At 42.5% G+C, this 22,212-nt stretch overlaps 1 protein-coding gene and 1 pseudogene across 1 annotated transcript in view; one reads left to right on the top strand and one right to left on the bottom strand.

Annotated features, from left to right (window-relative positions):
* The window catches only part of Taf4b (TATA-box binding protein associated factor 4b), a gene marked incomplete at its 5' end in the record, with an annotated part of 144,285 nt that overhangs the window by 3,068 nt on the left and 119,005 nt on the right, over positions 1-22,212 (bottom strand). The window lies entirely within an intron of this gene.
* LOC105741984 lies at positions 7,616-15,495 on the top strand (annotated as a pseudogene).

Genomic DNA, 22,212 nt, shown 5'->3' with positions numbered 1-22,212 from the left:
TGTGGTGCTGGGGGATTGAACCGTGGTCCCTGTGCTTCGCTGAACTTGTTCTAAGTAGGTGCTTTAGACCACTGAGCCATCTCTCCAGCCCCAGGCATTTTCTTTAGTGTAAGTTAGAGGTATTCTGCTAAAGCTGAATCATGTATATTTAAAAATATTTCCTACAAGAGTTTGCCTGTGGGCCAGGGAGATAGCTCAGTAGAATAAGTGCTTGCCTGGCAACTGCAAGGTAATGAGTTCAATCCCCTGTACCACAAAAAAGAAAAAAGAAAAAGAAAAAAAAAGAGTTTGCCTAAAATCAGAAAGATCAGTGCTTCATATCAATTTTAAATTAAATGGCCAGATGGATACTACATCTTGGCAATTTCACTGTTATGCAATATCCAGAAATGTCATATTTAATCAGAAATCATGTATGAGAATGTTTCCACCGCTTTTCACAACAGCATTAACTGGAAACAATCCCAGTGTCCATAACAGTAAGACAGACTGGAGAATATCACAAGATAGGCTGAAGATGGAGCTCAATGGTAATGCACTTAAGGGCTGGCCAAATAGCTCAGCAGATTAAAGCACCTGCAAGCAGGCACAGGGGCCGCGGTTCGATCCCGGGCCTGTTGTGCCGGCCCCACCCCCCAGGGCATGCTGAGACAGCAACTGAGACTGGGCCTGGTGGCGCACATCTGTAATCCTAGCACTTGGGAGGCTGTAAACAGGAGAATCACTACAAGTCCGATCTGGTAGTGAGACCTTTCCTAAAATACAGAAGAAAAAAAAGGTAATGCACTTGCCTAGCATATGTGAGGCCCTGGTTCAATCCCTAGTATACAAAATACTACACAGTAATAACAGCTGGGTAATGTGGCGCCTATGACAATAAAGTCAAATGAGAAGACAGAAACAAAGGAACATAGACTGAATGCACTTCCATCAAGTCCCCAAACATAAAAGCTACAGAAAGCAAAGCTACAGAAGTCAGCAGAGCAAGTCCCTTGGAGGACCTGAGGAGTGACTGCAGGTGGACAGTGTCTCCTGAAGTTTTTGATAATTCCCACTTGATGTGACCACTGCCTGTCTACATGAGGGGTTCATGCTGAGGAGGCCCATGGTCCATGTATTTTTTCTGTCAATCTTCTATTTTGATAAAATTAAATTGCTAAAAAAAAATCTTAACTCAGTAGGAAATTAAAAGGAGGTAAAGAGGGAAAGAAAGAAAAAAGGCAAAATTATTAAATGTTTCAAAAAAGGACGGTGCCCATCATCTGGGATAAAGAACAAAGGGGTCACAGTTCACATCTCTCACGTGACAAGCTTGAAGGATGGGGGGTGCATTACAGCTGCCAGCACAGGGTTGAAAAGGAGGTCATTCCAACAGGATGCAGCAGAAGGCCTGAGGCAAAGTTATAAATGAAACGAACCTCAGGGGACAGTCAGGAAGCCGACAAAAATGTCTTTCGTAATTCACAACTTCACGAAGGTGAGAGCATTTTCTTCCCCCAAACAGTGACTCAGAGAGTCAACTTTTTGAACCTGAATCCAAAAATATGCCCAGCATTTTTATCTCCGTGTATGACTTGGGAGAGTCTACAGGTCCTGTTCATTTCATGGTGACTTGGCCAGGACAACTGGCCACCTGTCCACCACACAGTGAAAGAGAATGGAGAGCACATTGGTCACTCACAAGTGTAAGCAACACCTCTGCCTTCTCACAATTAGCTTCGATTTTCCTTAGTCCCAATAAGTCTGTTCCCCGGATGAGCAGGCCTGACCTGCGGTCACAGCAGTGTCAATGCCAGAGAAGACCAATGTAGTTAAGGGCTAAGTTTGCAAGGGAATAAAAACAGGCTCTTGTCACATGCACTGATTATCTATAAGAGATTTTCCACAACTTCCTATATGAAGGTCTTTCTTAATCTGCATTTTTCACTTGTAGGGAAAAGAGAGTGGGGGACCAGAAGATGAAAGATTTGGCTTACCGAGCCCCTGACACACGGCCTAGAAAACCTAGACCATCTTCACTGCTGACATACTCCAACACTGCCAGCTCAGTCAGCACTCATTAAAACCTTTGAGGAAGTCTTTGCTTTTATAACAAAAAACAAAACAAAAAACCCCTGCACATCACTGACTAATTTTGAAGAAATAAAACTTTTAAGAATGAAAATAAGTAATTAGTCACCTAGCTTTTATCCCTTTAACTTAAGAGTATAGGTAGGTGCTATGAAGTAAATCTTCTAAAGCTTCCCTCCTCCTTCTCGTTCCACATCTCCTTACGTCACATTTCTGCTCTACTATGTTAGAAGCACAAACACTACCATGAGCCCAGTGTTTTCCTGAGTCCTGCCGAGGCTGTGACTTTATATTGGGCCTGTGTCCTGGAGGATCACCCAAGCTAGCCGCGCTTTGTGCTAAGTTCACGTTCAGATCCAACTCAAAATCACCAGGGTGCATCCTAAGGGTGAGGAACCAAGCTAGGCAACACAGTGGCACCCACCAGTTGTCAATTTCACACAAATTACTTACTCTCTACTCTGTTTCGCAGTCTGTGAACCAGGGTAGAAATTAGCTTACCAAACTGGGTGTAAGGCTGGTTTAAACACTAGTGCACACATACAGCTCACTCAGTGCTGGTCCTTACCGCGCCAGCGAGGTCGGCCGGCAGAAGGCAGTGAATGTGGGTCTAGCTCCAGAACGTTCCTCCACACATCAGCTAACACTTCCTGCCTATATTCCTATTTCTTGAGCTGTTGCTAAGTCACTGGCTAACTACCTTAAGAGAAATAATTAATGCTGCCACATTTATCTTGTGTCACACAATCTTATCTCGGTGAATTTTGAAAATTTTAGTGGGGCCTAGAATGCTTAAAGCTAAAAAGTAGCTAAAGCCATTTCCGCTGTGTGGCAGGTGGCTGATGGACGTATCCTGGGCCAGGAGGTTTTCCTAACATCCTTCCAATCAAACAGTGGAAGAGTTTGCTGTTGTAAAAAGCCAGCCGGATCCTGTGTTTGTTTAGTGAGTGTGATGACAGATGTTCACGCCACATGTGAGAGTTTCTTCCCTTAAACCTTGCTGTGGGAAGCAGTCCCCGTGAGTTAAACACAAAGACACAAGACACTCATAAAAAGCCAACTTGCTCCCTATTTCTGTCCCACCCCACCCCATCAAAAGACAAACAAGTTCCTCTGACTTATGTGAATCAAGCTCAAAACCCAGTGGATCCTTAAAACCTGTATTTCTCAGATTCTCTACTCTGTTTACACTAAGTCCCAACTCCATGTCACCATTGGGCTCTTAGGGATGACCAAGTTTTTTTTTTTTTTTTTTTAAATCTTTTACTTACTTATTTGATACAGCATGTGGTATCAAGGATCAAACCTAGGTCCCTGTGCTTGCCAGGCAGGCGCTTAGACCACTGAGCTATCTCCCTAGTCCTGATGAAGCTGTCTTTAACTTTAAAGTAGAAACAAAGATTAGACATTAGAAATATGGAGCAGCCTAAAGATCTGGTGTGGAACAAAAAATGAACATCTTTTAAGACTCAAAATCAAGGATAAATAAAAGTGCCCTGGGTGCCAGACCCAGTGGAATCAGAATGGTGAAAATCTGTATTCAAAAGGCTGAGCTTCCCAGGCCTGAAGGGAACGCAGCAGAAAATACTGAGCTTTGAGACTCACTGCCCTCTGGTGGTCAACCAGCAGAACTTTTGGATCAAAGGATTGCTCTCTTACCACTTTCGTTTTATTCCTTTTTAGTTATTTCAGAACACAGACAACCCAGCTTGTTAACTTCTGCCCTGGAATTTTGTCATTCCTAAGTATCTGTGTTTCAACAGTCTTTTACAGGAGTAAAGTGACGGCTGTGGCATGTAATTATGGGCTTCGAGTTCTAATTCTAGTTCTGTAATTATGCAAAGCACAAAGATAATATCCTGTCAGATGCTAATGACTACCATCTTCATGCCAAATGGAACGCTCCAACAGCCTCATTGTTCAATTTTCTATTGAAGTCTAAGCACGGCAGGTACCCCACATTGCACCTTCCCTTCCATTTCAAGGAGTAGTGGGGCCACTTCCATCAAATTCCCAGGCCACAAATCTGCATGACGATCTCAGAGCTTTCCAACTGCAGCCTGCCTGCTGCTCTTATCAGTCCCCCTATTTAATGGCTTCCAAACCTGTTTCTGTCTACATTTATATTCCATTATTTGCTACCTAGATTGCTTCAGCAATCTTTTAAAATATATATCTGGTATTAAGGTTACGCTGTGGTTCCAATGATCTAAAACAACAGTAAGTAATCTGACAAGACTTTCTGCTTCAAATGTTCCAAAGGCTGAAAGCTACCTACAGAGTCAAGTCCGAGCATCCAAGCGCGACGTGAAGCGATCTAGGACCTCTTTCCCCAGCCTTATCTCTCATTTGTTTCTTCCGGTCTTAAATTACTGATCATGCAACAAATTAGTTTTGCCCTCTGTTCTCAACAGTGAACTGCCTGCGCATCCTCTCCTCCCAGCCTCCATTCTCCAATCCACCTGATATGTCCTCACATCCCATGACCTACGCTACTCAGGATTCCACCTAGAGACCATGTGTCCTCACTGTCCACAAGCACACTTGACCCCAAGGCTAGACTAGGTGCACCTGCTTGGGGGTCAGGAGTACTCGGTATTTATCCCTATCATTTGTCTCTATTGAAATGCAGTAATTTTAACTTATCATTCACTGAGGAAGAGTCTTTCTCCTTTGAATACTTCAGTGTTTGTTACTTCAGTGGAGTCCAATCAGCGTTTACAGGACAGCCATATGCCTAATGTCTCCCAACAGCATTACTTCTATGAATGAACAATGAAAACATGTCACCTACGGGCAGTAGGCCTTCTATTAAAAATGCTGTGGTTACTCTTAGCTTTAGGCCACCAGATGTGAAAGGAAAACACAGTTCTTTGATGCTGTATTCACTAGCATTACTCGGCCTCTCAACAACTTTCCTCAGCTGTTAACTCCCTGACCAAGCTGTCACTAGATGGGATTTATTCGAAGTGAGTTTTTTGTTTTGCCACTTTAACAGTGCCAGCCCACCAAGTGACATAATACATCAGAATACGAAAGAGCAAACTAATCAGCCAACTGAAGGGCAGGAACTTGACTGCGTCCCACCAAGTTGAAAGCCCCAGCCAGGACTTCGCTACCCATGACACAGTTACTTTCTTCATGCTTGCACTGAAACACCTGTGAAGTCCTGAGAAACTCCTATAGCTGTGTCCACAGGTGACTTTTGCCTATAGTTTTCCGGAAACTTCTTCACCGACTGCCAGTTAAATGCTTTTAAGAATGAGCTTTGAGGGCTGGGGAGCTAGCTCAGTGGGAAGCGCCCGCCTGGCAAGCACAAGGACCGGGTTTGATCCCCGGTACCACATGCCATGCTGGCCCCAGAAATTTGGGAGCATTGGGCGGGACCCTGAAACCGGGTATGGTGGCACACACTTGTAATCCCAGCGCTGGGAAGGCTGAGACAGGAGGATCCCTACAAGTCCAAGCTGCATAGGGAGACCCTGCATCAAATAAAGATTTTAAAAAACTGAAAGAATGAACTTTAATCTTATCCCTGAAGAGGCGCGAATATAAAACGAAGACTGCAGTAACAGCAGGAGCTAATACACTTCACAAAGGTGGACTTCCATATGCCTTTAAAAGTGTTCTCGGGAGCTCTGTGGAGAAGCCTCTGAATCCACAGTTGGTGAGCTGCTCACAGGCTGATAGAAATGTTACCACAAAGAGGGACGGATTTGTAGGGAAGCCAACGAAAGAGCACTAAAAATGGTGCACAGAAAAAGCTACTTCTCTTTGACAGACACATGACGAGCAACAGCAGTGTGTTGTGAGGGTGTGAGAGCAGGGACTGCACGTGAACGGAAACCAGGTGGTGGCAGGGGCGGCATGTGCGGCACAGTCATACGGCTTCAATTGTTCTCACGTGGGAAATGGCATTGGCTTAAAGCCACGGACTGAGTCTAAGTGGAATATTTCATTTTTAAATAGTTAAGTCCAGCAACTATTGAAAAATAAATGCCGTATAGCTATAAGGGTAAGAAGGATACAGAATGAAATATTGGAATATTATTTTATGAACTCAGACAATGACCATAAAGGAGAAACAACATAGTAAAAAATAAGGCAGGGGACACGGCTCAGTGGACTAAGTGCTTGTCTGGCAAGGATAAGGTCCTGAGTTTGATCCCTGGTATAGATTTAATCTAATTAAAAATTTTAAATATTTAAAAAATATTTTAAGTATTTTTAAAACATCTTTTAAAAAGCAATAAAACATATACTGCCATTAATCCCCCTTAACATCCCCCCACTCCTGCTTCAAGCTCTTCAGTCGCATGGTCCTGGCGCCCCAAGTCAGTTCGACGCATGAGCCTTTAGGGCCTCCTGACTTTGCAAAGAGCTGGAAGTCACATGGGGCCCGCATGCGAGTCACGCGGAGGCTTTTGATGGGCGCCTTCCGCCCACCCGGCTTGGCTCTGCGGGCTACGTTCATGCTAGCGCTGCTCAGACCTCGTAGACACTCAGGGAAGAGGGCTCTCCAGAAGCGTTTTAGAAAGTGGCAAGAACGCTCAGTGTGTTCCCAGCAAGGGGGATATTTTGAGGGGAATTAAGGTTGTGGTTTTTAGGATACATTCTTTTTCAAAGGAGAAAGCCATTTTAATAAGGTAGAGTAACAGGATATCTGTTAAGACTTCAACCCTCACACCAGACACAAAAATTGTCTCAGGATAGGTCACAAACCTCAAATGAAAGCTAAAATTATTACGCCTTCCAGAGGGGAAAAAGCTTGGAAAAACACTGGCAAACACTCTTCTCTTGTAGTTCAAACTAAAAGTTTAGGGAGTCAATGATATCCACAAACACAAAGAAAGTCCCAGAGTTACATGGAAATTTGCTTATTAAATTAAAAAGTTGTCTGGAAGACACTCTAAGGTCCCGGAATAGGGTTAATTCAATACTGCAAGTATTAAAATGCAAGAGAAACTCCATTAGGGGCGCTTCTCAGCTGGGGCGTTATTAGCATTCTGGGCAGCCTGGCTGGCTGGCTGGCCCTCACACTGGGCGGTGTGCGCACTGCGGCCCTGAGCACTCGGCCCCGCCCCCCGCTGGGCCGCTGAGTCCACACAGAGCTCACCCCCAGCGCCCCCCGGGAGTAGGCTGCCCCTGGCTGAGGACAGCCTATAAGCTGAAGACCAAAAGCATATACAAGCAGCTCAAAAATCACCCAATTAATAGGCTTAATCTACCTTACCATTCTATTTCTAAAACTGATGATTTAATCAACATTACTTACTTAATCTCCAAGGGGGAAAAATACATGCTTTTATTGCTATATATAAGACTGAGCAAATGAAGAGTAACTGATTTTGCTGAAATGTCTAATTAGTGAAACCAAATACAGCCCCTGAAAGCACCGTTAATAGCGACAAACTACAACACACAAGAAATAACACTAGAAAACAAATTACTGAGTGGAGTAATAAGTGCAGAGATGACCTGTCCCAGACAGACTATGACAGGCTCATTCCTGTGGAATTCTGGCTGAAATACACATGCAAACACAATGACGTCCCGAAGCGTCCTCCGTGGGACAACGAAAAGCTCCTTAAATAACGGTCTGATCTAATCAAGGGTAAGTTAACTGTTCCGTAGTTTTACATTTAAACTTGTTTTTTATGTTGCAATTGAAATACAAAATAAGCACTTACAAACAGTGTGGTTTTTACAAAGTTTCAACATGGTTTACCAAGCCACTGTACTTGCTTCATGTATGATGACCTAAGAGACACAGCGAGAGCAGGAAAGAACGAGAAAGGAGGCGGGACATGTGCTGGCCTGGGGCTAAGAGGCAAGAGATAAGCCTCACCTCATGTGCACCCAAACAAAAGACTGAATTAGTCATATATATATATATATTTTTTTTTTAATTTTTTTTCAAAGAAGGCCCAGGATTAAATGTTTTTTTGGTAGTGAAGCCTACCAAACATTTAGAGAATTAGCCTCCAGTATTTTACAAACTTTTCCAAAAATAAAATGGAAGAGAACACTGCTATCCCACTCTATAAGAACACTACTACTTTGATAACAAAGACAAAGCAAGCAGACATACAGGCAAACCCATGCAGAGATGGGAGGGAGGGAAGGGGAAAGAGACTCCGAGGAATATACAGAGATCACCATCCCTACGACTCTAGATCAAAACTCCTTAAGGAAGACACTAGAAATTGAAGTGTAAAAGTGCTTAAGGAGTATTATAGACCAATGAACGAGAGGAATTTATCCCAAGAACGCCAGGTTGGTTCGCCACAGAAAAATCAAGCAATGCACTATTTGAAATAGAGCGCAGGGCTTGGGTGTAGCTCAGTGTCAGAGCACTTGCCTAATACGCACCAGGCCCTGGCTTTCATCTCCAGCACCACAGAATAATCAAACAAACCAAGTAAAATAAAGATAAATGATCAGCTCAATAAAGGCCAAAACTTCGATGAAACCCTGTAACTTTTCATGGTAAAAAGAGTAAGAATAGAAGCAAACCTCTTCCGGGTTAGACCTAAAAACGTCCTCCCGAAGTCTCAGGTGCTGAGAAGGGAGTTTGGAAGGTGCCTGGTTCATGGCGTGCGGCACGCACTGACGATCACCTACTGAGGAGTCCACAGCGCTGGCAGGACGTGGGCTGAGGTTGGGAGAGGCGGGCCATGGGGAGCGGCCTGGAAGGGGTTCTCGTCACCAGTGCTCCCCTTTCTCCCTCAGCTTCTGGCTGCCCTGCGTTCAGCAGCTTTCCTTTGTCAGGCCCTTCCACTGTCTCATTTTTGCCATGGAGCCAGCGGACAATTTAGTGTGACTGCTGTAAGCCAAAATAAGCCTCTGCTCTAAGGTAGGAATGGTGGTTATTTTGTCTCATGGACAGTAACTAATAGCATTCTGCAAATTTATAAAAAGTATCTTTAGAAAATCCCACAGTAATAGCATACTTAATGGTGAAAATATCTCCTATTAAATTCAGGAATGAGAGACTGAGCATGCTGGCGTTCGCCTATAATCCCAGCTATTGGGAGATTGTAAAAAGGCGGATCACTATGAGTCCAATCTAGTAGTGAGACCCTGAACACCCTGTAGATAGACCCTTCCCTAAAATACAAAAAAAAAAAGAAAAAAATTCCAAGAATAGAAAAACGGATACCACTACTTCTATCCACCTCTACTAATAGAGGTTCTAACCAGGTCAACTTTGAAAGAAAATGAAATGAAATATGCACTAGTCAGCTTTTCGTTACTGAGACAGAATATGTGGCATATACAACTTAAAAGAGAAAAAGGTTACTTTGGTTTACAATTCCAGAGAACTCATGTCCATGGATAGAATTACCTTGGTGGAGAGACATGGCAGAAAAAAGCTGCTTATCTCATGGTACCCAGGAACCAGAGAAGGGAAGGGGAGGGAGGTAAGGAAGGAAAGAAGGGAGGAGAGGAGGGGAGGGGAGGGAAGAGGAGGGGAGAGAAAGCAAAGACAGGAAGGAGAAAGAGAAAGGAAGGGGCAAGAGAGGGAGAGAGAGAAGGAGGGAGGGAAGACAGAAGAGGGACAGGAGAGGAGGAGGGAGAGAGGATGGACTGGAGACCTATGTCCTAAAAGGTATGCCCCAGTGACCCCCTTCCTGTAACTGGGCCCCACTTCCTCAGAGCTCACTCCACTGGAATCTCCTCAGAGGTTAGAGCCCTCATGACCTTGTCAGTCTTCTCTCTAGATCCCACCTCTGAATATTGCTACACTGGTGACCCAGTCCTCAAAAAGTAAGTCTGGATCACCACATTTAGACCAGAGCAAAGTTATACAGCTTGGTATTGTTTCACAGCACCACCCAAGGCCTGGTTATAGTAGAAGACTGTCCTCAGTGTGGCAATCTGAGAGGTGGTGGAACTCTGAATAAATGGAGCCCAATGAGATTTGGCTGGATCACTGGCAACATGGCAAAAAGAAAGGAATGTAGCTCTTCTGGGAACCTCAGCTCTCATAAGAGCAAGATGGTATAAAAGGAGGCCTTCCATGCGCTCCGGACTCCTACCTGCCATGTGATCTTTTCTGCACACACTGCACTGCTGTAGTGTCACCTACCGTGAGGAGATGGATCACGGCCCTCACCAGAGCCAGTCCCTTGCTGCTTGGACTTTCAACTTCTAAAACTGTGAGCCAAACAAATTTTCTTTACAAATCACTGTTACACAGTTACAGTAACAAGAAATGGACTTAACACACAAGGCATCCACAGATGAAAGGAAGATGCTAAACCCCAGTATTTGCGGATAACATGGTTTTGTTTGCAGAAAATCTTATAGAACTCACTAAAAGCTAATAGACCTAATGCACAAGTTCAACAAGGTTGCTGGATACAAGATTAATATGCAGAAATCAGATATAGCTTCAGAAGCCAGCAATGTACAACCCAGAAATGGAATATTTTACAACAGTATCAAAAAGTATACTTAAGAATGAATTTAACAAAAGCCATGATGAAAACTTCAAAACACTGTTAAAAGAAACTAATAGCAACAAAGACATCATACGTTCAGACTGGAATTTTTAATATTAATATTTAATATTAATACTATCTACATATTCAACGTAACGTCTATCAAAATAACATCTACCTTTCTGAAGGAAATTAACTATATATATTATATAATAATATAATATATGATATATAGATATAAATATTAGCCAGAACAATCTTGAAAACAAAGTAACAACAACATGTTGAATCACTTACTCTTCTCAAGCTCAAAATACACTACACAAAGCTCTACTAACCACGACAATGCTGGAGGACATGGGCTAGTACATAGGTTGACAGAATAAAACTGACAGCCCAGAAATAAACCCTATCATCAACTAAGTTTTGATAAAGGTTGTTGAGAATATTCAGTGGTTTCCCACAAGAATAGTCTTATAAAAAAATGCCAAGACAACTGCATATCTATGTGTAGAATAATGAATTTGGGGACCTATTTCACACAAAAAATAAAAGTGGATCTAACATGTAGTAAATATAAGAGCTAAAGCTACATAACTCTTGGAAGAAAATATTGGAATAAATCTTTGTGAAACTATATTAATTACTGTTTTCTTAAATATGACAAAGTGCAAGCAAGCAAAGAAAAAAATAGATTGAGCTTTCTTTCCACAAAGTAAATGCACAAATGACCAAAAGGCATGCAAGGGCCAGCCTGATAGCTCAGCGGACTGAAGCACCTGCTTAGGCAGAGCACAGTCGATCCCCGTCGTACTGTGCTGTGCTGGCCCCACCCCTGGGGCACACTGAGACAGCGATTGAGACTGGGTGTGGTGGCGCACGCCTGTAATCCCAGCACTTGGGAGGCTGAAAACAGGAGCATCACTATGAGTCCAATCTATGTAATGAGACCCTGTAAACCCTGTCCTAAATACAGAAAAGGAAAAAAGGCAGGCAAAATGATGTTTTACATCACTAATTATCAGAGAAATGTGAAACCAAAATGACAAGAAATTCCACTTTGCACCTAAATGGCTGCAATTTTAAAACACTGATCGCTGTAAATGTTGGCAAGAAGGAGCTGGAAACTTCCTGCATTAGGTGGCAAAGTAAAACGAAGCAACTACTGGGAAAAGCAGTGCAGCATTTCCTCAAAATACCAAACAGGACATTACCATTTCACTCAGAAGTTCTGCTCCTGAGAGAAACACCCGAGGGAAGTGAAAGCACATCCACACAAGCATCTTCGTAGGAATGATCATAGTACACTATTCGCAAGAAGCAAAAAGTATAAACAACCAAATGTCCATCAGCTGACGGAAAAATAAAGTGTTATACATTCCCACAACGTGATTTCATTCAACCAAAACCAGAAAGGTAGTATTGATACCTGCTACAACATGGACAGACCACAACAACATTAAGCGAATGAAGCCAAAATCAAAAGGGCGCATACTAGATAATTCCACTTCTGTGGAATTCTGTTGGGATTATGTGAATACTTACTTTCAACAGGCAAGTCCTTAGAATTCCAAAACAGTTGGCAGGCAAGGGACTAAGAGTGACAAATGGCTAAAAAAAAATCAACTTTTGTTTTAGGGTGATGAAAGTGTTCTGGGATTAGTGGGGATAATGGTGCACTAGTGTGAATATACCAAAGGCTGAGTGTACACCTGAAAATAGCCAAGTGCCTGTACTATGTGAATAGTACAGAATAGCTCAAGAGCAACAGAATTCCAAACTCAGTGCATGCTGATAAGCCGAAGAGTTCAAATGAGCACCTGAAATTTTGCTTACTCCTTCGTATGGAACTTTTGGGAAGATGCATAAATAGGAACTCTAACACCCCTAGAAGGTACCATTGCAAATATAACTGAGGCAGATTGAATTTTTCCATGGCAACCTGGATTTTACTGGTAACATTAATTGAAAATGTGAACATCCAATTTGGGCAAATTGCACAGAGAAATTCACTGTCACTTAAACTATGGAAAGAGATGCTTAGTAATGGACTAACAGAAAACAATGGCTTATTGTTAATTAGCATTCATCTATCATTTCGGAAAACTCTCTCAAACCTGACTGACACTTGCTACAGGTAATCCTGTGTAACAAGCAATTAACACTTTCCAGAGTCACTAACGTGTGAACAAAGCTCTGCCTAAGAGCGGGAACAAACACGACTGTAAAGCCCTGGGGACCGTGCAGGACAGCGTAACTGGTTATGTGAGGCCCCACAGCCGTGAGGAGAGCAGCGCTGGTCTCAGACACGGAAACAGACGCAAAGAAGCACGCAGGTAGATGCTCGTTTTCAAGGAGCACTTCCGGGGACCCTGAAAACTGAAAGGGGCCTTATTAAAGCTGGATGACTTAAAAATCAAGCAACTTCCTCAGCATAAGCTCACCAGTAAGTAAGCTTATTATAATCAAAAAACAGTGAGGACAAAACACCATGTCTGGGCTTAAACATTACATATACAACACCAGTAGAACACAATTTGGCCAGGGGTGACAGTGACCAACATATGGAATGTAGTGAGGAGTAGAACTTGAAGAAAAGACGAGGGAGGCTCACACTCAGACAGCTGGGTATGCGCAAGTTTTCCATCTGCTGAGCTGATTTCCAGCGTCATCCCAAGCACTGTGGCCAGCTGCTGAAGGCGCACAGCTATACCCTAACCATGCTCAGAGGGCAGGGAAGCCAGGGCAGAACACAGTGACCACTCCTGTGACACCGAAAACTGACCCCCGGACCGCCAACTCCAGGAGGTGGAGGCCTCGTTCAGTCCTTCTCATGTGCGCACAACCGGGCGAGGACATGAGCTAAGGAGCACAATGGTGTCTCAGAAGTTCACCATGCACCCTTACAGAAGATGAAGAAGAGATTGACAAGTTAAAGACTGAGATAACAAATGGCAGGAAAGGGTCTGGGCATATAGCTCAGCAGCTTAAGCGCCTGCCTGGCAAGTACAAGGTTCTGAGTTTGATCCCTGGTACCAGGGGGGGAAAAAAAGGGCCAGCCAAATAGCTCAGTGGATTAAAGCACCTGCTCAAGCAGATGCAGGGGCTGGGAGTTCGATCCCCAGGCCTGCAGTGCTGGCCCCACCCCTGGGGCACGCTGAGCTGGCACTGAGAATGAGTGTGGTGGTGCCCACCTGTAATCCCAGCACTTGGGAGGCTGTAAACAGGGGGATCACTATGAGTCTAATCTACGCAGTAAGACCCTACACACCTTGTACACTCTGTCCTAAATACAAAAACAAAACAACCACAAATGGCAGGAAGGATTTAACAAATATATATGCTACTTGTAGAAATATAAAACTAGTTCAATTCTGAGGGACAGCAATGGATAATAAATATTTTTTTAATTTAGTAATGAATAAATATCCAATCTGACCCTCCAATTCTATTTCTGATATTAAAAACAATCACTGCCACCATAAAATAAAGATATAGCTCAAAGATTTAATTAGAAATAGGCTTGAAGGCTGGAGAGATAGCTGGAAGTCGAAGCGCCTGCCTGGCAAATAAAAACAAGAACCTGGGTTCAATCTCTTGTACCACATGCCATGCCAAAGCCCAGGGAGCGCGCCATGCCAGCCACTGAAACCAGACGTTGTGGCTCATGCCTGTAATCCCAGACTCTGAGCTGCATAGTGAGACCCTGTACCAAATAAATAAATAAGTGATTAAAAATACAACAAAGAAATAGGCTTGTAGAGCATTATCTTGAAAAATTAAACATATTCAACTATAGAGAGGAGTAAGTTATGTCAATGAAATGTGTACAGCCCTGAATGACATGGATAATACAAACATATCACTAAATAAAAAGTAAAATAATTTTACAATACACTTTTTAAGAAATGTGAGAGGGCTGGGGATATAGCTCAGCAGTGTAGCACCTGCCTGAAGAGAAGACACAAAATGTGGATGACTCAATTTCTTCTTACTTTTCTACAATAAGATTTTGATGAGACTAAAAGTTTTAGGTTGCAAAACTCACATTAAAGAGGCAGGAGAAAGAGAAAAGAAATTACCACTCTGAGTTACAAGGCATAAGCAATAAATAAAGGAAAGAACTTGGGAAGAGGTGACAGAATAGGCCTGCTAGCGGGTGGAAGAGCGAAGATCCGAGACCGGTAAGCCAAGCCGGGCGCGTACAAGTGCATCCAGGAGCTGTGGAGGAAGAGGCAGTCCGACGTGATGCGCTTTCTGCTGCGGGTCCGCTGCTGGAAGCACCTCCAGCTCTCGGTGCTCCGCAGGGCTCCTCACCCCACCCAGCCGGACAAAGCTCACAGGCTGGGATACAAGGCCCAGAAAGGGTACGTCATATACAGGATTCATGTGTGCCACAGTGGCCGCAGACGTCCCGTTCCTAAGGCAGCAACTTACAGCAAGCCTGTCCATCATGGCATTAACTAGCTGAAGTTCACGTCCGCTGCTGAGGAGCGAGCTGGATGCCACTGTGGGGCTCTGAGAGTCCTAAATTCTCACTGGGTTGGTGAAGATTCCACATACAAATTCTTATTTTATTTATTTGTTTATTTATTTATTTTGTGTGTGTGTCCAGCTCAGCCCACCAGGGGGCGGGGCTGGCTGGCATGTGGTGCTGGGGGATTGAACCGCAGTCCCTGTGCTTTGCCAAGCTAGTTCCAAGTAGGTGCTTTAGACCACTGAGCCATCTCACCAGCCCCACATACAAATTCTTTGACATTATCCTTATTGATCCATTCCACAAAGCCATCAGAAGAAATCCTGACACCCAGTGGATCACCAAACCGTCCATAAGCACAGGGAGACGCATGAGCTGACATCTGCAGGCTGCACGAGGCGTGGCCTTGGAAAGGGCCACAAGGTCCGCCACACTATTGGTGGTTCTCGCTGTACAGTGTGGAGAAGGCACAATACTCTCCAGCTCCACCGTTACAAGTGATGTTATAATACAAGTGATGTTCGTAAAATTCATAAGCCAATAAACAATTTAGGACAGTTAAAAAAAAAAAAAAGAACAGACCCACTAGAAGTGAAGTAGTAAAAGAAAGGCAAATCCTCCAGGTATAAAGGAAGCGGGAAGGGCAGTTCTGGAGCTGCAGGTGAGGGCCACAGCGCAAAGCAAGGTTCCTGGAAAGGGGACAGTCTCCCTACAAACCAAACTGCCTCTTTCTCTGTGACAGCGGAAGGCAGATTTAGCAAATTACCACTTCCTCTGCAGTAGTTATCTCCATATGCGCTAAACCAATAAATCCCTAGAAACTTTGCAAGATGCAAAGCCCCTGAGTTTCAGCTGGATTTGTTGCTCACCACGCATGCACAGTACCAAAAGGTCCAGAGGCGTCACTACTTCTTGCTCACCAGGTCAACATGGTATCAATACAATGCGCTGGCATAACGGACTGAGAGGACAGACTTGGAGACTGCCTTGTTCCATGAGGCTGGAACCCCACGGCTGTACGACACTAATGAAGGGGCACGGTGGACCTTGCCAGGCAAAAGCAAACTGATTCTGACGGCTAAATGGGCAGGGAAAAGAGGCATTAGCGATCAACATCTGCAGACCAAAGGCCAGAAGCTGCGCTGATTTGCTTCAGTAGCAAAACTGTATATGGAGAAAAGAGGGAAACAGCACTTGACAAAGCTATGACAATCTCCTGCCACTCTCCTAAGATTCGCCTGTCTTCCTCAAAACCAAACAGGTACACTGAATGGGAATATAGTAGGAAGCACTATGCCCTTTCAAATCCTTGAGGGTGGTTCTGTGATCTCCCCAGGGAACAGCACATTATTTTGGCAGACAGACACCTCTCTTGTGACTTTTATTTAACCTCCTCTTATGCTATGGACCAGGAAACCAATGTGGGAACGCTGTCAGTTGCTGTCTAGCTTACACATTGCAGAAATGTGGAAACAATCACAGCGTGGCTTCAGGGGCCCAGTGGAAGATGGACCACAGGCCAAACTGCACTGACACTGACAGAAAGCAGCAGCGCCTGGTCTTCCACAGCCCACGTCCAGCAGCTCCTAGAAGCCCAACTGCTTCTCCTCCATTGCACAGTTGCTCTCTACTGGCTAAAGAAAGGCTAGCAGACCTAAAGTATACATCCTGTGCTCTCTGGTGGGGTCTGGACATGAGAATCCTGGCTTTCTCTTCATTCCAAAGTCTTTGGTTTGTGCACTGGTTTACAAGTGAGGATTAAGGGTCTACAACTGTGGGTCGGGTTACTCTAAGTCACCTTTCTGTTCCCCAGGCCTACAGCAATTCATATTTATAAATCACAAAAGACTTTAGAGGTTGCCTAGCTATTTCAGATCTAAGATACCATGATGGAGTAATGAGTCTCAAAGATCGCTACAGCTCAGACTCCTGTTATCACTGATGGCTTTGCTGACAACTAGAGTAACCATTCTCACCTTGTTTTTAGCGATTAAATGCCACTACTCATCTCTGCCACCTGGGGCTCCATCACTCCAGCCTAGTGTGACAGCAGCTACCCCCTCATTATTGGCTTAAAGCAAATAGCCAGTAGGGCTCTGTAATAAATATAGTTCTCCCAGGTATGACACATGTAGTAGCCACCCAGAGGACATGTGCAATCAAGCTTTACCTCACAAATCCCCTCTATCATTTCAATCTCAATGGCCTTTGCCTGCAAACTGTATTCATTTATACTAAATGAATACAGTTCTAGCATCTATTTCAAGTTCACTTAATTTAGGCCACCTTCAGGCCTAGCTTTCAACCAACCAAAAAAATACTATTAAGAGCCATTCCTAAACCTCTGACCTAAAGCTTTCTATCACGAATCTCTGCGCAGTGAACCCATATCAATAAACTCAGCTCCATCCAACTTTATATTCCCTCTACTCTGAACTCACACAACTCCCCAAGTCAAGCACAATGATGCCATTCATTTAGAGGCGTACCTCCTTATGCGCCACGCTTAGTACCCACCTTCCAGTTGGTCACAGGTAAAGAAGCAAGGAGAGATGGGAGCGTAGGCCCTGAGGGAGAGTGGAAGTCCCTTGTATGGCAACTACCTTAAGGGAAGTCATGGCTGGAGTGACGGCTCAGTAGAATAAGTGCTTGCCTGGCAAGCGCAAGGGTCTGAGTTCAATCCCTGGTTCCGCCAAAAAAAAGGTGGGGGCGGGGGAGTCATTACTGATTCACTGGGAGACTGACTTCACAGACAGGGCTAGAAGGACCAGCAAAGGTGGCTGAGTAAAACTGAGGCATTCAAGGTACCTGTTTTCATAGCCATCTATTCAAAGTCTCTACCCTGATTTTCATTTTTCTTCACTTTCCTAATAAATGTTATAACTTTTAACAAAAAAGACTGTACAAGGCTAGGAATTCAGTTGGTGCTATAATTTAATCATATTCAGGATTAGACTTTGAGTTTGTTATTCAGAAATCCATCTTCAACCACAAGAGAAAAGTATTTCTTTTAGAGTAATTAAAGAAGTTTTAACTCCTTTCTACTGTAACTTAGAATATAAAGCTTTCTCTTTTTCTATGCTTTCTAGTGTACTATGAAGTGTCAGTAGTATCCCATTATTCTTATGCTCACTAAAATAGTCTATGGAAGTAAATACTTATTCTTTCAAACCCTTGTCTTCCAAGGGCATCTGTCCACAGTAATGATTACAGTGGCTGTGCCACCAGGTGATCCTTTACCACTAGAAACAGCATTGTTACTGTCTTTCAAATGAGACCACAGACCCAATTCTACAAAACCCAGAACTACTTCAGGAACTCATCCGAAGATGCCAGCGCTTTACAGCTATTTCTGACACACATTTTTGTACCAGTTAGTGTTTGCTTGGAGAACAGCAGGCATGATGTAGAAACGATACAGCACTGACTTCGCTGCCCTGAGGGCTTTCATTCACCTGTCAACTCTCCATCCATGCTGGTACTGGCCCTGGCTCCAAAGAAGCTATGAAAAAGAGGAGCTGAAAGGCCCAACTGCTGATCCACGTCAACAGTTTTGATATACAGCAGTGCTTTGTAAATATAATGTTAAAAATGTAAAAGAACGTAAAAAGAAATTTTAAATTATAAGGAGCAGCTTCTCTATCTAAAGTAATAAAACATTCTCAATTCTACTGAATCCGTGTATTTTGGGGTAGCACCAGAGGACAGTAAATCTGTTTAAACCTCTCAGAAGTCGGCTGAAATGAGTAATAGTGAAGGCTTTAGAAACTGCCCCTGTAGCCTGGTGGTGCAAGAAGGTGGTACAAAAGAATGCCTACTGCATCCCTGTGCCCCTCACAGAAATGCAGGTCAAAGCCGGCCTTTCCCAGCAACAGCCCTTTGGTATCATTACTTATGCAGCCTTCAGACTGAAGTACTGCCTAAACAGCACCCAGAAAAGATAATTTTCTTTAGAAACACATTGACCCTAACAGATTGCAAACCTTTGAAATTTCTAAAGTCATTTCAGACTTTCTCTGAGGGAAAAATTATCTCTAAATCATTCTAATCTTTAAATAACTGTTTAAATATCCAAGAATTAACCTCATAGTCAACACTTCTGTATACAGTGTTTCCTTATACAATCAGAACCTCAGCCTTGAAGAAAGAACACAGGAATGGTAGTGATACAACAAAAAAACTAGTGGCAATCATTTTGAAATGACTGGACTCCAGCCAGCACCCAGGCCGGGCATGTGAGTAGGACCGCCCAGGGCCCTCCGGATTCTCTCTCTAGCCAGCACCCAGGCCCGGCGTGTGAGTGGAACTTTCTCCATCAGACAGGCCTAGTATGGAACACTGTGGCAGAACTCCCTGCAAAGAAGCTAGAGGCAAGACCTACCCAGCTGACCCAAGAGCAGAACATCTTGCCAGAGTGGCACAGCAGGTTCACTCTGAAGGGCTGCAGCAGGAAGAAGTGGAGCACAGCAGCCAGATCCAAGCCTCATCCACCTGGATGAGTTTGAACTCGGTAGATCCAGACCTGGTGCTAAAGTAATAACTCTACCAAAGCTCTACACCAAAGGTCAAAAGACAGTATATACAAAAATGACAAAGAGAAGGAGAAAAATGCAGTCTCAGGCCCCAAGCCCACCCAGAACAAATGCAGGAGACAACAGCATAGAAGATACTGGAAATCACACACCTGAAATCTCTGAAATAATAATGTCTGAAGTAAAACAACTGCAGAAAGGTATAGAGGAAATCATATCAAAAATTTCTGAAGTAAAAAAAAATGATAACTATTAAGTACTAAGTGCTTCTAAAGATATTGATTAAAAAAATAGAGGAGAATACAAAAATGAAGGAATCCTTGAATAAGCAATATAGGAGAGAAATAGAATGCATGAAGCAGATTCAAAGTGAGATAAAGGAAATTAAAATCTCAATCACAAGCTGGCAAAAGCACTTGAAAGAAAGTGAAAATAGATTTTCAGACCTTGAAAACACCACTGCAGCTACAGAAAACAAAAGAAAAGATCTCTTGGGGGCTGGAGGAGATAGCTCAGTAGAATAAGTGCTTGCCTGGCAAGTGCAAGGGCCTGAGTTCAAGCCCCAGTTCCACAAAAAACAAAAGAGAGAGAGAGAGAGAGAGAGAGAGAGAGAGAGAGAGAAAAGAAAAAAAAGATCTCTTAAAAGCAACTAGAATGCAGGAAAAAAATAATTCAACATCTGCAAGACAATGCAAAGATTAACAACATAAGACTATTATTAATGAGAATGGAGTCAATACAAATGACATAAAAACATGGACAGAAGAAATAGCAGAAAATTTCCCAAATATGGGGAAACAATGTGACATTGGGATAACTGAGGCATATAGAACTCCAAATAACATCAACCCAATGAAAACCACACCCAGACATATAATAATCAAGATCCCAGAAATTCAGCACAGGAACAGTATACTAAAAGCCACTAGAGAAAAGAAACACATTACATTGAAAAGAAAACCCATCAGATTAATGGCGTATTTCTCAAGAACCTTCAAGTCAAGAAGAGCATGGAACAGATTACTTCAAATCTTGCAAGAAAACAAATTCCAACCCAGACTGATATATCCTGAAAAACTTTCAAGTTCAATGGAGAAGTGAAATACTTCCATGACAAAGAACAACTGAAGAATTTCATGACAACAAAGCCAACCCTACACAGACTACTAAAAGATATTCTAGAGAGGGACAAAAATGACCACAACTCCATGAATGAGAATGGAAAGAACCCACCAAATAGGGCAAACAATTAAACACAGGAGAAAAAGAGGTATACAAAAGCAATCTTTCAATTATTCTTTTGTATACAGCAGCAAAGTATTTCCATCAGCACACTCTAAAAATGGACTTCTCCTGCACCCTATGGGTCATGATTCTGTCCAGGTCTACAGGGTGGATATCAAGGAAATAAGAGTAGCTCAGTCCCACAAGTGACACCCGGTCACCAGTAAGTGTCATGGACACTGTCCATATTCACAACATACTAGAACTTTGTGTGATATCCTATCCCAAATCTGTGAGAAATGCTGGTCATATATTTGACATTCTAGTATCTTTGTTATGTTTTATTCTTAGTAATTCTTCACTATCATGAAAACTTTTTCTTAGTTGATATTTGTATATATATTAACCTAATCAAATACTGTGCGAGTACCCTGAATTGATCACAGATTCATACACATGATACACTACATTCTGGTGTCTTAGGTGGACTCACAATTTAATTTTAATTTTTGAATATTTTTTGAAACATTTAATTTTGAATTAGTACTCAATTAATTTTCTGAATACTGTTTAATTATTGTTTCACGATTTATACTGTTTCTTTGACTTACAATCTACTTATAAGACAAGGTATCATATTTTCTCTGAGTATTAGAAACTTTAAAAAATGTATTTTTATTTTACACTGACTTTATATTAGTTTTTCCTTGTCTTTTACACACACACACACACACACACACACACACACCACATACACACATATGAAAAAATACGTATATAACCTGACATAAGACTGATACTGCTTTGTGGAAAGCTTCAATGACCTTTTATTTATTTATTTATTTATTTATTTATTTTACTTTTTTATTTTTTTGGTAGAACCAGGGATTGAACTCAGGCCCTGTTCTACTGACCCATGTCCCCCACCCTTCAATGACCTTTTAAATGGGTTCATCTAATATAATTATATTTTACATAGTCCTGCATGACTACCATGTTGAGAGCTCTGTATTCCTTATCCAGGACCATAAAGCAACTTCTCTTGCCTTCTGGGTTACAGTCTTTGTTATTTTCTATAAGCTACACCTGGAGGTATTAGAATATTTCGAGTGTATTTTAGATTTCAAAGGTACGTTTGCTAAGTATAAAATTCAGTGAGGACAGATTTTTTTTTTTCAAGTCCTTTGAATAAATAAGTCTAGTTTCTTACCCACTTGTTCTTTTTTTTTTTTTTCCTAATGTGGAATAAGATGCTATTTAATTTTGTTCTTCCATAACTAATATCTTTTTCTATGTATATGCTTTAGTGATTTCTTTTTCTTTACAACTAGTTTTGGACAATTTCATTTTTGTGTATCTTGGTATGATTTTATTAATATTTCTTGTGCAAAAGGTTTATTTTTTTTGAAATGTGGTGCTATAATTTTAATTAAATTCAGAAATTTTAAATCTTTATTTATTG

The sequence above is a fragment of the Octodon degus genome, unplaced genomic scaffold, assembly GCF_000260255.1.
Source record: "Octodon degus isolate 3935 unplaced genomic scaffold, OctDeg1.0 scaffold00003, whole genome shotgun sequence".
NCBI classification, from domain to species: domain Eukaryota; kingdom Metazoa; phylum Chordata; class Mammalia; order Rodentia; family Octodontidae; genus Octodon; species Octodon degus.
The sequence above is the reverse complement of the archived record's forward strand: the minus strand, read 5'-3'. Positions and strand labels throughout refer to the sequence as shown.